We start from the raw sequence: 10,798 nt of genomic DNA on the forward strand, positions 1-10,798 counted from the left end.
TGAAAACCAGCAAACTAGCAGCCAGTGGAAGAGGGCAGAATGGGTTTGGAGTGCTCCAAAAGTCTCATTTCCAGAGAATTGTCACTATGTGACCTATCTGGAAATTGCCTGTAAACCAGAAATCTCAGGTTTCTGGGGCGCCTGGGTGGCGCAGTCGGTTAAGTGTCCGACTTCAGCCAGGTCACGATCTCGCAGTCCGTGAGTTCGAGCCCCGCGTCAGGCTCTGGGCTGATGGCTCGGAGCCTGGAGCCTGTTTCCGATTCTGTGTCTCCCTCTCTCTCTGCCCCTCCCCCGTTCATGCTCTGTCTCTCTCTGTCCCAAAAATAAATAAACGTTGAAAAAAAAAATTAAAAAAAAAAAAAAAAGAAATCTCAGGTTTCTTTAGCTGACCACCAGGTGAACTGAGCAGAGACTTCAGTGGCCACACATGATAAAGAAAACAGATGGGGCACCTGGGTGGCTTAGTCAGTTGAGCGTTTGACTCTTGATTTTGGCTCAGGTCATGGTCCCAGGATCATGGGCTCTGCAGGGCTGAGCTCCGCTCTGCTGATTGTGGAGCTTACTTGGGATTTTCTCTCTCTCCCTCCACCCCTCTCCCCCACTTGCTTGCTCACTCTCTCTAAAATAAAAAATAATAATAATAAAAAGAAGATAGACCTCACAGAATTAATTTGTAAAAGTCGCTAAGCAGGCAAAAGTAGCAGTAGCAACAAACAATAATACCAACAGAAACTACAACAAACCCTGGGAGGGAGGGGTATCACATATCCAGAATGACCACATTATATTTTTTAAATGTCCAGTTTTCAACAAAAGATTACAAGACCTACAAAGGAACAAGAAAGTCTGGTCGGTGCACAGGAAAAAAAAAACTGTCCTTAAGGAAGCCTATATATTAGACTTAGTAGACAAAGATGTTATCTCAAGTATTATAAATACATTCAAAAAGTAAAAGAAACCATGTCTAGAGAGTGAAAGGAAAGTATGAGAATCATGTCTCATCAAATAAAGAATATTATTAAAGACATAAAAATGATTTAAAAGAAAACAAATAGAAATTCTGCCATGGAAAAGTATGACTGAAATGAAAATTTCAGTAGAAGCACTTAACAATAGATTTTAACTAGAAAGAGAAAGTATCTTTTAACTTGAAGATATTCAATAAAAATACTGGAAAATTTAACCAAATAAATGTGAGACTTGTATACTGAAAACTATAACACAGGACCCAGAATAGCCAAAATGATCTTGGAAAAACAACAATAACAACAAAGTTGGACTTAAACTGCCTACAATTTCAAAACTTAGTATTTAAGCTATAGTTATCAAGATAATGTGATAATGGGATAAGGATAGACATATATAAACCAATGGAAAAGAATTGAGAGTCCAGAAATAAACCCATACACTTATAATCAACTGATTTTTGATAAGGGTGCCAAGACAATCTGATGGGGGAAAGAATAGTCTTTTCAACAAATGGAATAGCTGGATATCGACATGCAAAAAAATGAAACTGAACCCATAACTCATACTATATAAAAAATTAGCTTAAAGTGGGTAAAAAATCTAAATGTAAGTGTTTATACAACCTGCCCCCCCCAATAAAACACGTATAACATTTCATGGCCTTGGATTAGGCAACACTTTAATAGATATAATGCCTAAAGCATAAGCAACCAAAGAAAAAATAGGTAAATTGGACTTCATCAAAACTAAAAGCTTTCATTCTACAAAGAACACTATCAAGAAAGTGCAAGGATAATCCAAATAATGGGAGAAAATATTGCAAATCATCTATCTGGTAAGGGCCTAGTATCCAGAGGATACTTACAATTCAACAATAAAAGAACACTTACAACTCAACAATAAAAAGACAAGTATCCCAACTTAAAAATGGGCAATGAGTACTTTCTCCATAGAATATACACAAAAGTGAAAGAGTATGTTAAAAGATGCTCAGCATCATTAGTTATTAGGAAAATGCAAATAAAACCGCAAAGAGATACCACTTCACGGACAGCGGGATGGCTAAATGACATAACGAGTGTCCGCAAGGATATGGAAAATCTGTAACCCTTCTGCATTGCTGATGGGAATGTAGTCAATTTGGAAAAACAGTTTGGCAATTCTTCAAAAAAATTAAACAGAGAGTTACTATTACATGACCCAGCAACTCCACTCATAGTTATGTACTCAAGAGAATTCAGAACATATGTCCACACAAAAACTTGGACATGAGTGTTCATAGGAGTGTTATTCCTAAAGCCAAAAGGTGGGAAACAACCCAAGTGCCCATTTACTCTTGAATAGATGCAAGAATAAGGTATATCCAACAATGGAATTTTACTCAACTACAAAAGGGAATGAAGTACTGATAGATGCTACAACATGGATGAGCGTTGAAAACATTATGCTAAGTGAAAGAAGCCAGACACAAAAGACCACATATTGTATTATAGCACTTATATGAAATATCCAGGATAGGCAAACTGATAGAGACCAAGTATTTTCCAGGGACAGGGTGGGGGTGGATGGTGGGAGGGGTGGTAGAGAGGGACAGGGAGAATGAGAAGTGACTGCTAATTGGTTTGGGGGTTCTTTTTGGGGTGTTGGAAGTACTCTGGAATTAGTTATGATAGTTTCATCATTGTGTGAATATACTAAAATCCACTGAAATGGATTTTATGGTATGTGATTTAGGTTTCAGTGAAAATATTTATTTATGTAATATTATGTGTAAGCAAGTTAGGGGTAGTAGAAAGAATGCAGAAGAACTTTAGTATTAGATACTGTTTAGGAACCTGGCTTTGGGAGAGTTTTAATTTATCTTAACTTCAATTTCCATTTCTGAAAATTGGGGCATTAATACAAATCTTACATATTTTAATGTATGTTAAATGAGAAATATATGTAAACTGTTTTGGGGGATGGATGGAGTGGGTCTGGTACACAGTAGGTGTATAACACATGTTGATTTGTTCTCTCCCTTCTTTCTGATGTTTCTTTCTTCCTTCCAGCTTTCCGTCCTTCCTTCCTGCCTGTCTGCCTACCTGCCTGCCAGATTAAGGTAGTGGGTCAGGAGAAAAGAAAATATAGGAGTTTTGCTGTTGATATGGAGACAGTAGTCTAAACCTCCCTGTGAATTGAGGGCAGACGATTGGGGCAGAGCGGGGAAACTGACAAGCAGAATTGTTCCATTCATTTAGTACATTGTGGAGCTCAGCCCAAGAGAGAGCCTGTATGAAGTCATCAACACTGCCTTTAGGGAGGAGGGAGCTGTTGGCTACAGGGACAGCTGTTGAGAAAACAAAATTGATCTTTGATTCCTCCAGAAGGGACTTGAGTTTTCTTGAGGATAGACCACAAGAAAACTTGTTGAAAAAAAAAAAAGATGTATTTGGACTTCCCACTATTCCTTCACCCCTTTCTCTGTAATTTTGGATTCTAGTTCCTGGAAATTCATACTTTTTAAAAAGCTCCATAGATGATTCTAGAACAGTTCTTTTTATCTTGAATGTGCATTCAGATCACACGGAGCATCTTGCTAACATGCAGTTTCTGATTCAGTAGGTCTGGTGAGGGGCGTGGGACTCCTCATTTATAACAGGCTCCCAGGTAACGCCAAGACGTTGCTGATCCCTGGAATTCACCTTACATAGCCAGGGTTTAGAAGCTGATGTAAGTAAACCAGGTTGGAACTGAATGTCAGACTAGTTGTTAAGGTCAGAAAAGCTGTGTTCTGTGACTGTACTGGGTACCCCAAAGTTTCTAGTTGGCCTAGAGCTTATATGCTGATACTTCATGCTATAGAATGTGGTAGGCACTTCCATACCTCACTGGTCTCTTTAGAAAGGAGAGCTTTCAGAGAGCAGAGAGAAGCTAGTCTTCCTAAGGTTAGAGTCTAAAGAGAGCTTCCCTAAAATTCCCCAGGAGCAACTGCACTGGTGAATGCAGGGATCATCAGCCTGAGGCACCTTGGCTGGTTTTGATCTAGTCTCCTGGGTGTGTCAGAGGTGGGAGGGATGCAGCATTCCCACCAAGGAGAATAGAGCAGAGACGTTAGAGTCACAGAGGCCTCCGTTTGAATCCTGCCCCTCACGTTGTAACCTTGGACTGTACTCACCTGTTCTGAAAGTCAATTCTTTAAGTCCTTTTATGGAGTTAATAAAACAAACCTTGCAGGATCACATCAAGGTGTAAGAGAGAATGCAGGTAGCATGCCTGCCATAGTCTGCCTTTGGTACATGGTGGTTCTTAGCTACCCATGGAAGGGCAGGGTGCATATTTGAGAGGAAGGGCCACCAGGGAGAGGGAGGGGCCTGGAGAATGTTTATAATACTCTCATTTGTTTACCAACAATGGATGTTTCCGTCAGCACGTTGACTTAGGGATAATTGGGTTGTACCTTTTGGCTTTTTGGATCAGGGTAGTGGGTGTTGTGCTTTTGAGGATCCCATGGTGTGGTTCCTTATGCCTTAGAGGGTCATCTAGTGGTCAGCTGTTTAGAAGATACAACTCCTCCTTCTCATTCCCTGAGGCTTACATATTCTTAGAGAGAGAACCCACTATTGTATATGATATTAAGAATTTTCAAGCTGATCAAGCCCTAAGAGACCATTTTAATCAAACTTCCTCATTTATGTCTGAGAAAACTGTACACAGAAAGATTAAACTTGCCTAAGGCTATAGCCATACTTAGTGGCAGTGTCAGGGTTAGGACCACATTGCCTACCTCCTTCCATCTAGCCAGGTGCTTTCTCCACTGTATAGATTTACCACCCTGTTAATACATGCCTGTTCCTACTTAGCCTTTGAGATTCAGATGGGCCAAAGTCAAGGTCTGGTACCTTTTAGTTTTAATATTTAATACATCATTATAATTCAATATACTATGTGATTTTAAATTTTAAATTTAATATTTTATTTTAATATGTGTGTATACTTTGTGGTGTATTTGGGTCTCTTACTAGTCTATTTGCATTTTATAGAACTTGGAGAGAAATGTACTATTGCAATAATTATTATCTTTGCTTAGTACCTTTTGTTGGTCACAACTTTGGCTTCATATAAGCCTAAATTGTGTGTCGGGAGCATAGTTGGTTTGGCACAGTGCTTTACCCACATTGCCTCATTTGCATCTTTGGTCAGTGGACTAGGGTTGCTGGGCATTGAGTAAACTGCTCAAGGTCATACAGCTTTAGGGGAAAATAACTCCTGCCTTACAGTCAATTGTGGTCAGACTCCAGGCTGCCAGCAGTTTGTCTTTGTGGAATAAGAGGAATGAGAACAAAATGATGAGATTTTGAAAGAGAATGTAAAAATTTATTTAACTTAAGGGCTTGCCTTTTATTCGAGCATTACAGCTTTTTGATATTTTCTTATAAAAATGTCTTTCCGGTTGTGAAATTATGGTCATTGTAGCTTGTAGGTAGGAGAGCCTCCTCTTTCATCTTTTCTTCTTCTTTTTTTTTAATGTCCTTATTTGGCAAAATGAACAATTGGCATCTTTTCTAGGTCCCTGAAGTCCAGAGTCTGGAGACTGGGGATCTATGATGATTTACTTTGTATAGTAACATCTAGAAATGCCTTGTGTTATTGTGGCAAGAAGCAGGGATTGTTGGCATTTAAGTAGGAGCTGGAAAGTTGTTTCAGGAAGTGTTCAAAGACCACCTTCTCAATAAGTGGGAGATTGAATCCTTTTTTCCCCCTGTTCTCTATATTAGGTTTCCAGAACTTAATCACAAAGTCTATGCCCTTTGACGCCATCTTCCTTTAACTTTGAGACCCTGGGAAGCACCATTCTAATCTGTGCTACTATTAATTTAATTTTTATTTTTAGGTTTCACATATAAGTGACATCATGCAGTATTTGTTTTTCTGTGGGTGGCTTATTTCATTTAGCATAACATCCTCCAGTTTTATTCATGTCACAGATGGTAGGATTTCCTTCTTTTGTAAAGCCTGAATAGTATTTCATTGTTTGTGTGTGTGTGTGTGTGTGTGTGTATAATTCATATACTCATATATATGTATATATTTCACAATTTCTTTATCCGTTCATCTGTCAACAGACACTGTTGTTGTTTCCATGTCTTGGTGACTATGAATAATGAACATGGGAGTGCAAATATCTCCTAGAGAAAGTGATTTTATTTCCTATGGATATATACCCAGAAGTGGGACTGCTAGATCATATGGTAGCTGTATTTTTAATGTTTTTTCCTCCATATTGTTTCCCATAATGGTTATGTCAGTTTACCGTTAACTTTTAAATGTTGCCAGGAGGTATTTTCTATTTCCTTTCCTGAATTGAAGTGTAATTAACATGCAATGTTATATTAGTTTCAGGTATACAATATAATGATTCAGCAATTCTGTACATTACTGAGTGCTCACAGGGAAGTTGAACCTTTTAAGCTCCTATTTCTAACATTAACATATGTAGTCACCCCGAAATCAGAAGTTGGTTTCATTCATTTTTAGGCAGAAAAAGAAGCATTGGGGGTACTTGGTGTCTGGTCGAAGAGTGGGTTGGTGGGTGAGGAAGTGAAATAAGACAAGAAGAGAAGTTAGGGCTCAGTGCTTCCAAATCCCCAAACAGAAGAGGAAGTAGAAAAGGGATCCCCAGCAGAGGGAGGAAGCAGGTTTGGATGCCCCCTTTCTCTGGCCAGCCAGCGGGAGTTCCTGCCTGGAAAGACAAGGCTGTCTGTCTGCCTGGGAGGAAGTGCACTGCAGGGCGCCCAGGTCAGTTACCCCTGGAGAGAAATGGCTTTCCTTAGTTCTTCTGTGCTACACTTTGGCACATCTTTGGAGGGCACAGCATTTTACCAAGAAATTCAAATGTGTTGTTGTGACTGCATAACTGGACAGTTCAGTAGTGAAAACATACAGGACAGTTTCATCAGTGGGCCATGAACCCAACTCTCAAAGATGGGGGGTGGGCCAGTGTGGAGATCTGACAGAATGTGGTAGAGACAGCTCTCCAGAGGCAAAGTCAAGGAAACATGCTACTCACGGGAATCCCCTTGCATCCAGTTCTTTACAAGTGTGTTGATTTTCTCATATCCTACTTTGTTCCTGTAGGATTTAAGGTAACTTACAGAAATACAAGGTTTAATAAGTAAGGAATAAAAGATATAGGGAAAATAAGGGTAGAAAGAACACGATAATAAGAGGAAGGTGGGGGTTCGTTATTTCAGAAATGTTTGCTGGACGTCTCTACAGATGTGGTCCTGTTGTTGGCACGGAGAGAAGACAACCTCTGCCTCTGTGGAGTTGCTGATGTGCTGATGTAGCACACAGCAAGGCTACTGACACGCAGCCCTGAATCCAGCCCATAACTTTCCCTTTTCAACATCATTCCATTAGTTGAGTCACGGGAGCATCCTTTAATACATTTAATTCCCTTAGATGCTACTGACTTCTGCCATTAATCATGAACTGTGATTTCTTTTTTTCTTCTGGTATTGATTTGATACTATGTATTAGCATTTAAATATCATAACTGTATACTATAGCATCTTATTTTTTTTTAAAAACAAAGCAAATGGCTCTCCTGACAACAGACTCTATTTCCAGCCTTGTGTACAAATGCAATTTTGTCACTTAAGTAATTTGTTAATATATTAATTTCAGAGTTCTCTGTAGCTGTTTCCTGAAACTTTGAGAAGCACTATCTTAAGAAATTAAAGTCTTGGGGCACCTGGGTGGCTCGGTTGGTTGAGTGTCTGACTCTTGGTTTCGGCTCAGGTCATGGTCGCGTGGTTCATTGGTTGGAGCCCCGCCTGTAGCACAGAGTCTGATGGGATCCTCTCTCCTTCTCACTCTCTGTCCCTCCCCCCTCACTCTCCCTGTCTCTCTCTCAAAATAAACTTAAAAAAAAAAAAGAAATTAAAGTCTTGTTCAATGAACATCTTTTTTTTTTAACGTTTTTTTTATTTTTGAGAGACAGAGGGAGACAGAGCACAAGCAGGGGAGGGTCAGAAAGAGAGAGGAAGACACAAAATCCAAAGCATGCTCCAGGCTCCAAGCTGCCAGCAAAGAGCCTGACGTGGGGCTTGAACGCACGAACCGTGAGATCATGACCTAAACCCACGAACCGTGAGATGATGACCTGAGCCAAAGTCAGATGCTCAATAAACTGAGCCACCCAGGTGCCCCAATGAGCATCTTTCAATTGAGAATTATCACTTCAAAGATTTTTAAAATAATATGGGTAAAGGTTATTTTTAAGTGATCATTGAAATTGAAACATAAAATCTTTTTTTTTTTTAATTTTTTTTTTCAACGTTTATTTATTTTTGGGACAGAGAGAGACAGAGCATGAACGGGCGAGGGGCAGAGAGAGAGGGAGACACAGAATCGGAAACAGGCTCCAGGCTCCGAGCCATCAGCCCAGAGCCCGACGCGGGGCTCGAACTCACGGACCGCGAGATCGTGACCTGGTTGAAGTCGGACGCTTAACCGACGGCGCCACCCAGGCGCCCCGAAACATAAAATCTAAAAATTCTAATGACACTTGTGGATCCTGAGAATACAATAGATGCCATTTGGAGATGTACTTATTTATTTAAATTATTTATAATGTATTGATTATTAATGATTAATATATCATATTTTAAGAACTGATATAAATATTATCACTATTTTATTTTTTGGCATCAACACAATTACGTAAGAGGTGATGCATATTACCTTTTCTATGAGTACATTTTTGGATCCTCACAATATATATTCTCAAACCAGAGATTATAATCTAGTTGGTGCACAGTAGGGCCAGACATCTGCATTTGAAAAGCTCTGTAGTTCTTGTCAGGTGGCCCGGGTTGAGAACTGCTCTGCTAGATGTTGTGGAGAAAACAAATCAGACATCAGGCTCTCAAGAGCCTGGTGACAAGTGGGAGCAGAGAAAGAAGTGACTATTTTTGAGCCCTTTTAAGCAGAACTTTGTGATAGAGTTGCTTTCTAGCTGTTGTATTTAATTCTCACCACAACCCTGAGCAGGGAAACCTTACTTTCATTTTACAGCAACTAAGACCTGGCAGTTGACCAGAAGCTGATAGGTAAAAGAGCTAAGAAATAAAAATATTTATTTGGGACTATGAGCAGGGATTTGAACCCAGGCCTTTTTTTTTTTTTTTTTTTTTTTTTTTGGCTGTGGATTCCCTCCAGTGTATGACATCTACTATGAAAGATTCTATAAGCAGAAAGGGATTTGGTTCAGGTATAACAGGAACATTACCTTGATCTTCTGAAATTGGTGCTTGGTGCTTTTATTTTGTAAGTAATTCCCAGGAACTCTCATATTTATTCAGTAGGATTATTAAGGGTGCTGTTTCATTGTAGGTAGAAATAAACTTTCTCACTGTTTTACTCTGAGGGAATAAGTATTATCATTTAAAAAAATTTTTTTAAGTTTGTTTTTAAATTTATTTTGAGACAGAGAGAGAGAGAGAGGAAGGGAGACAATGAGCAAGGGAGGGGCAGAGAGAGAGAGGGGGACAAAGGACTTGAAGCAAGCTCTGTGCTGACAGCAGAGAGCCCGACGTGGAGCTTGAACTTACAAACCATGGGATCATGACCAGAGCCAAAGTCCACCCCTTAACCGACTGAGCCACCCAGGTGCCTCTGTACTATCATTTTTATTTGCTTAGTCTAGAGCAGTATTTCTCAACTGGGGGTGATTTTGCTGCCCAGGGGCATTTGGTCATGTCTGGAGGCATTTTTGGTTGTCACAGCTGGTGGTGGTGGGATTGCTCCTGACATCTAGTGAGTAGAAGCGAGAGGTGATATAACACATCCTGTAGTGCACCAGACAGCCCCCACCACAAGGAGATATCCAGCCCCAAATGTCAATAGTGCTGAGGTTGTGAAACCTTGCTTTAGAGAAACGGAAATTACCGGATATGTGGAGTATTAATGGTTTTAATAATAACAAGTAAATGCTATTTATTAAACATCCATGGTGTTCTGAAACCTTTGATTTATGTTCTTGGTATCACTTCCAAAGGAACATTAAAAGTGATTTCTAACCTCAGGAAGCTTCCACACCTATGGAAAACCGAGAGAGATCTGGGAATTTGAGCTTCTATCAAAAGGGAAAAATCACAGTCCATACAAGGAGAAGGAGATACGCACAGCAGCAGGGAAGATGGCCCCTTCTGCATGGGTGGGTAGGAGCAGGATATCTCAAGTCGGGAAGAAAAGGTTTGTGTTGTGTACCTACTTCTCCATTGACTATCCATGTGACCTTGAACCAATATATTGAACTGCTCTATTCTCTGGTTTGTAAAATGGGGATAATGGTAGTACTTATTCATAAGGTTTTTGGGGAGCTTTTAATGAGATGATATGTGTAAGGTGCAATGTCTGGCGTAGAGAGAGCACTCATTAAATTCTTATTTTTCTTGTTATTTATTAGAGAGATTCCAATGAGGTGGTGCCTGGGAGCTGCTCATACCTCCTCCAGAGGGGAATTCCAAGGATCGCAGGCTTCACCCCATCCTTGAGCAATGAAAGGTGAGTCAGGGCTCCAGGACATGGCCTGTCCAGCTGGTAATGAGCCGTCTGTCACAGCTGAGTGGCGATGGAGCTGGGCTTGGTTGGCTAAGGGGAAGGCAGAAAGGAGGAGTAACAAATTCTTTTCTCTTGTGAAACTTTGTAAACTGAAGGCCTTTATCTCAGTCTACAGAGGAGCAGCAGAGTAGGGAGCAGGTGTGTGAATCTCTTCATTGGTAAATGAGAACTATGTTTTAGAGCTGAGGCTGCCCTAGCTTCCTTCCCCAGGCAGGAAGTG

General features: G+C 40.2%; 1 protein-coding gene across 1 annotated transcript in view; it reads left to right on the forward strand.

The window, feature by feature from the left end:
• The window catches only part of PTS (6-pyruvoyltetrahydropterin synthase), a 42,268-nt gene extending 31,753 nt beyond the window's left edge, over positions 1–10,515 (forward strand). The window contains exons 7-8 of the transcript XR_006960667.1: positions 10,041–10,209; positions 10,424–10,515. The gene's annotated coding sequence lies outside the window, so the exon portion shown is untranslated. The remainder of the gene's footprint in view (positions 1–10,040; positions 10,210–10,423) is intronic.
• The last annotated feature ends 283 nt before the right edge of the window (positions 10,516–10,798 follow it).

The sequence above is a fragment of the Lynx rufus genome, unplaced genomic scaffold, assembly GCF_022079265.1.
Source record: "Lynx rufus isolate CCGP_SWC_20201006 ecotype Redwood Valley unplaced genomic scaffold, mLynRuf1.p SCAF_9, whole genome shotgun sequence".
Taxonomy (NCBI): Eukaryota; Metazoa; Chordata; class Mammalia; order Carnivora; family Felidae; genus Lynx; species Lynx rufus.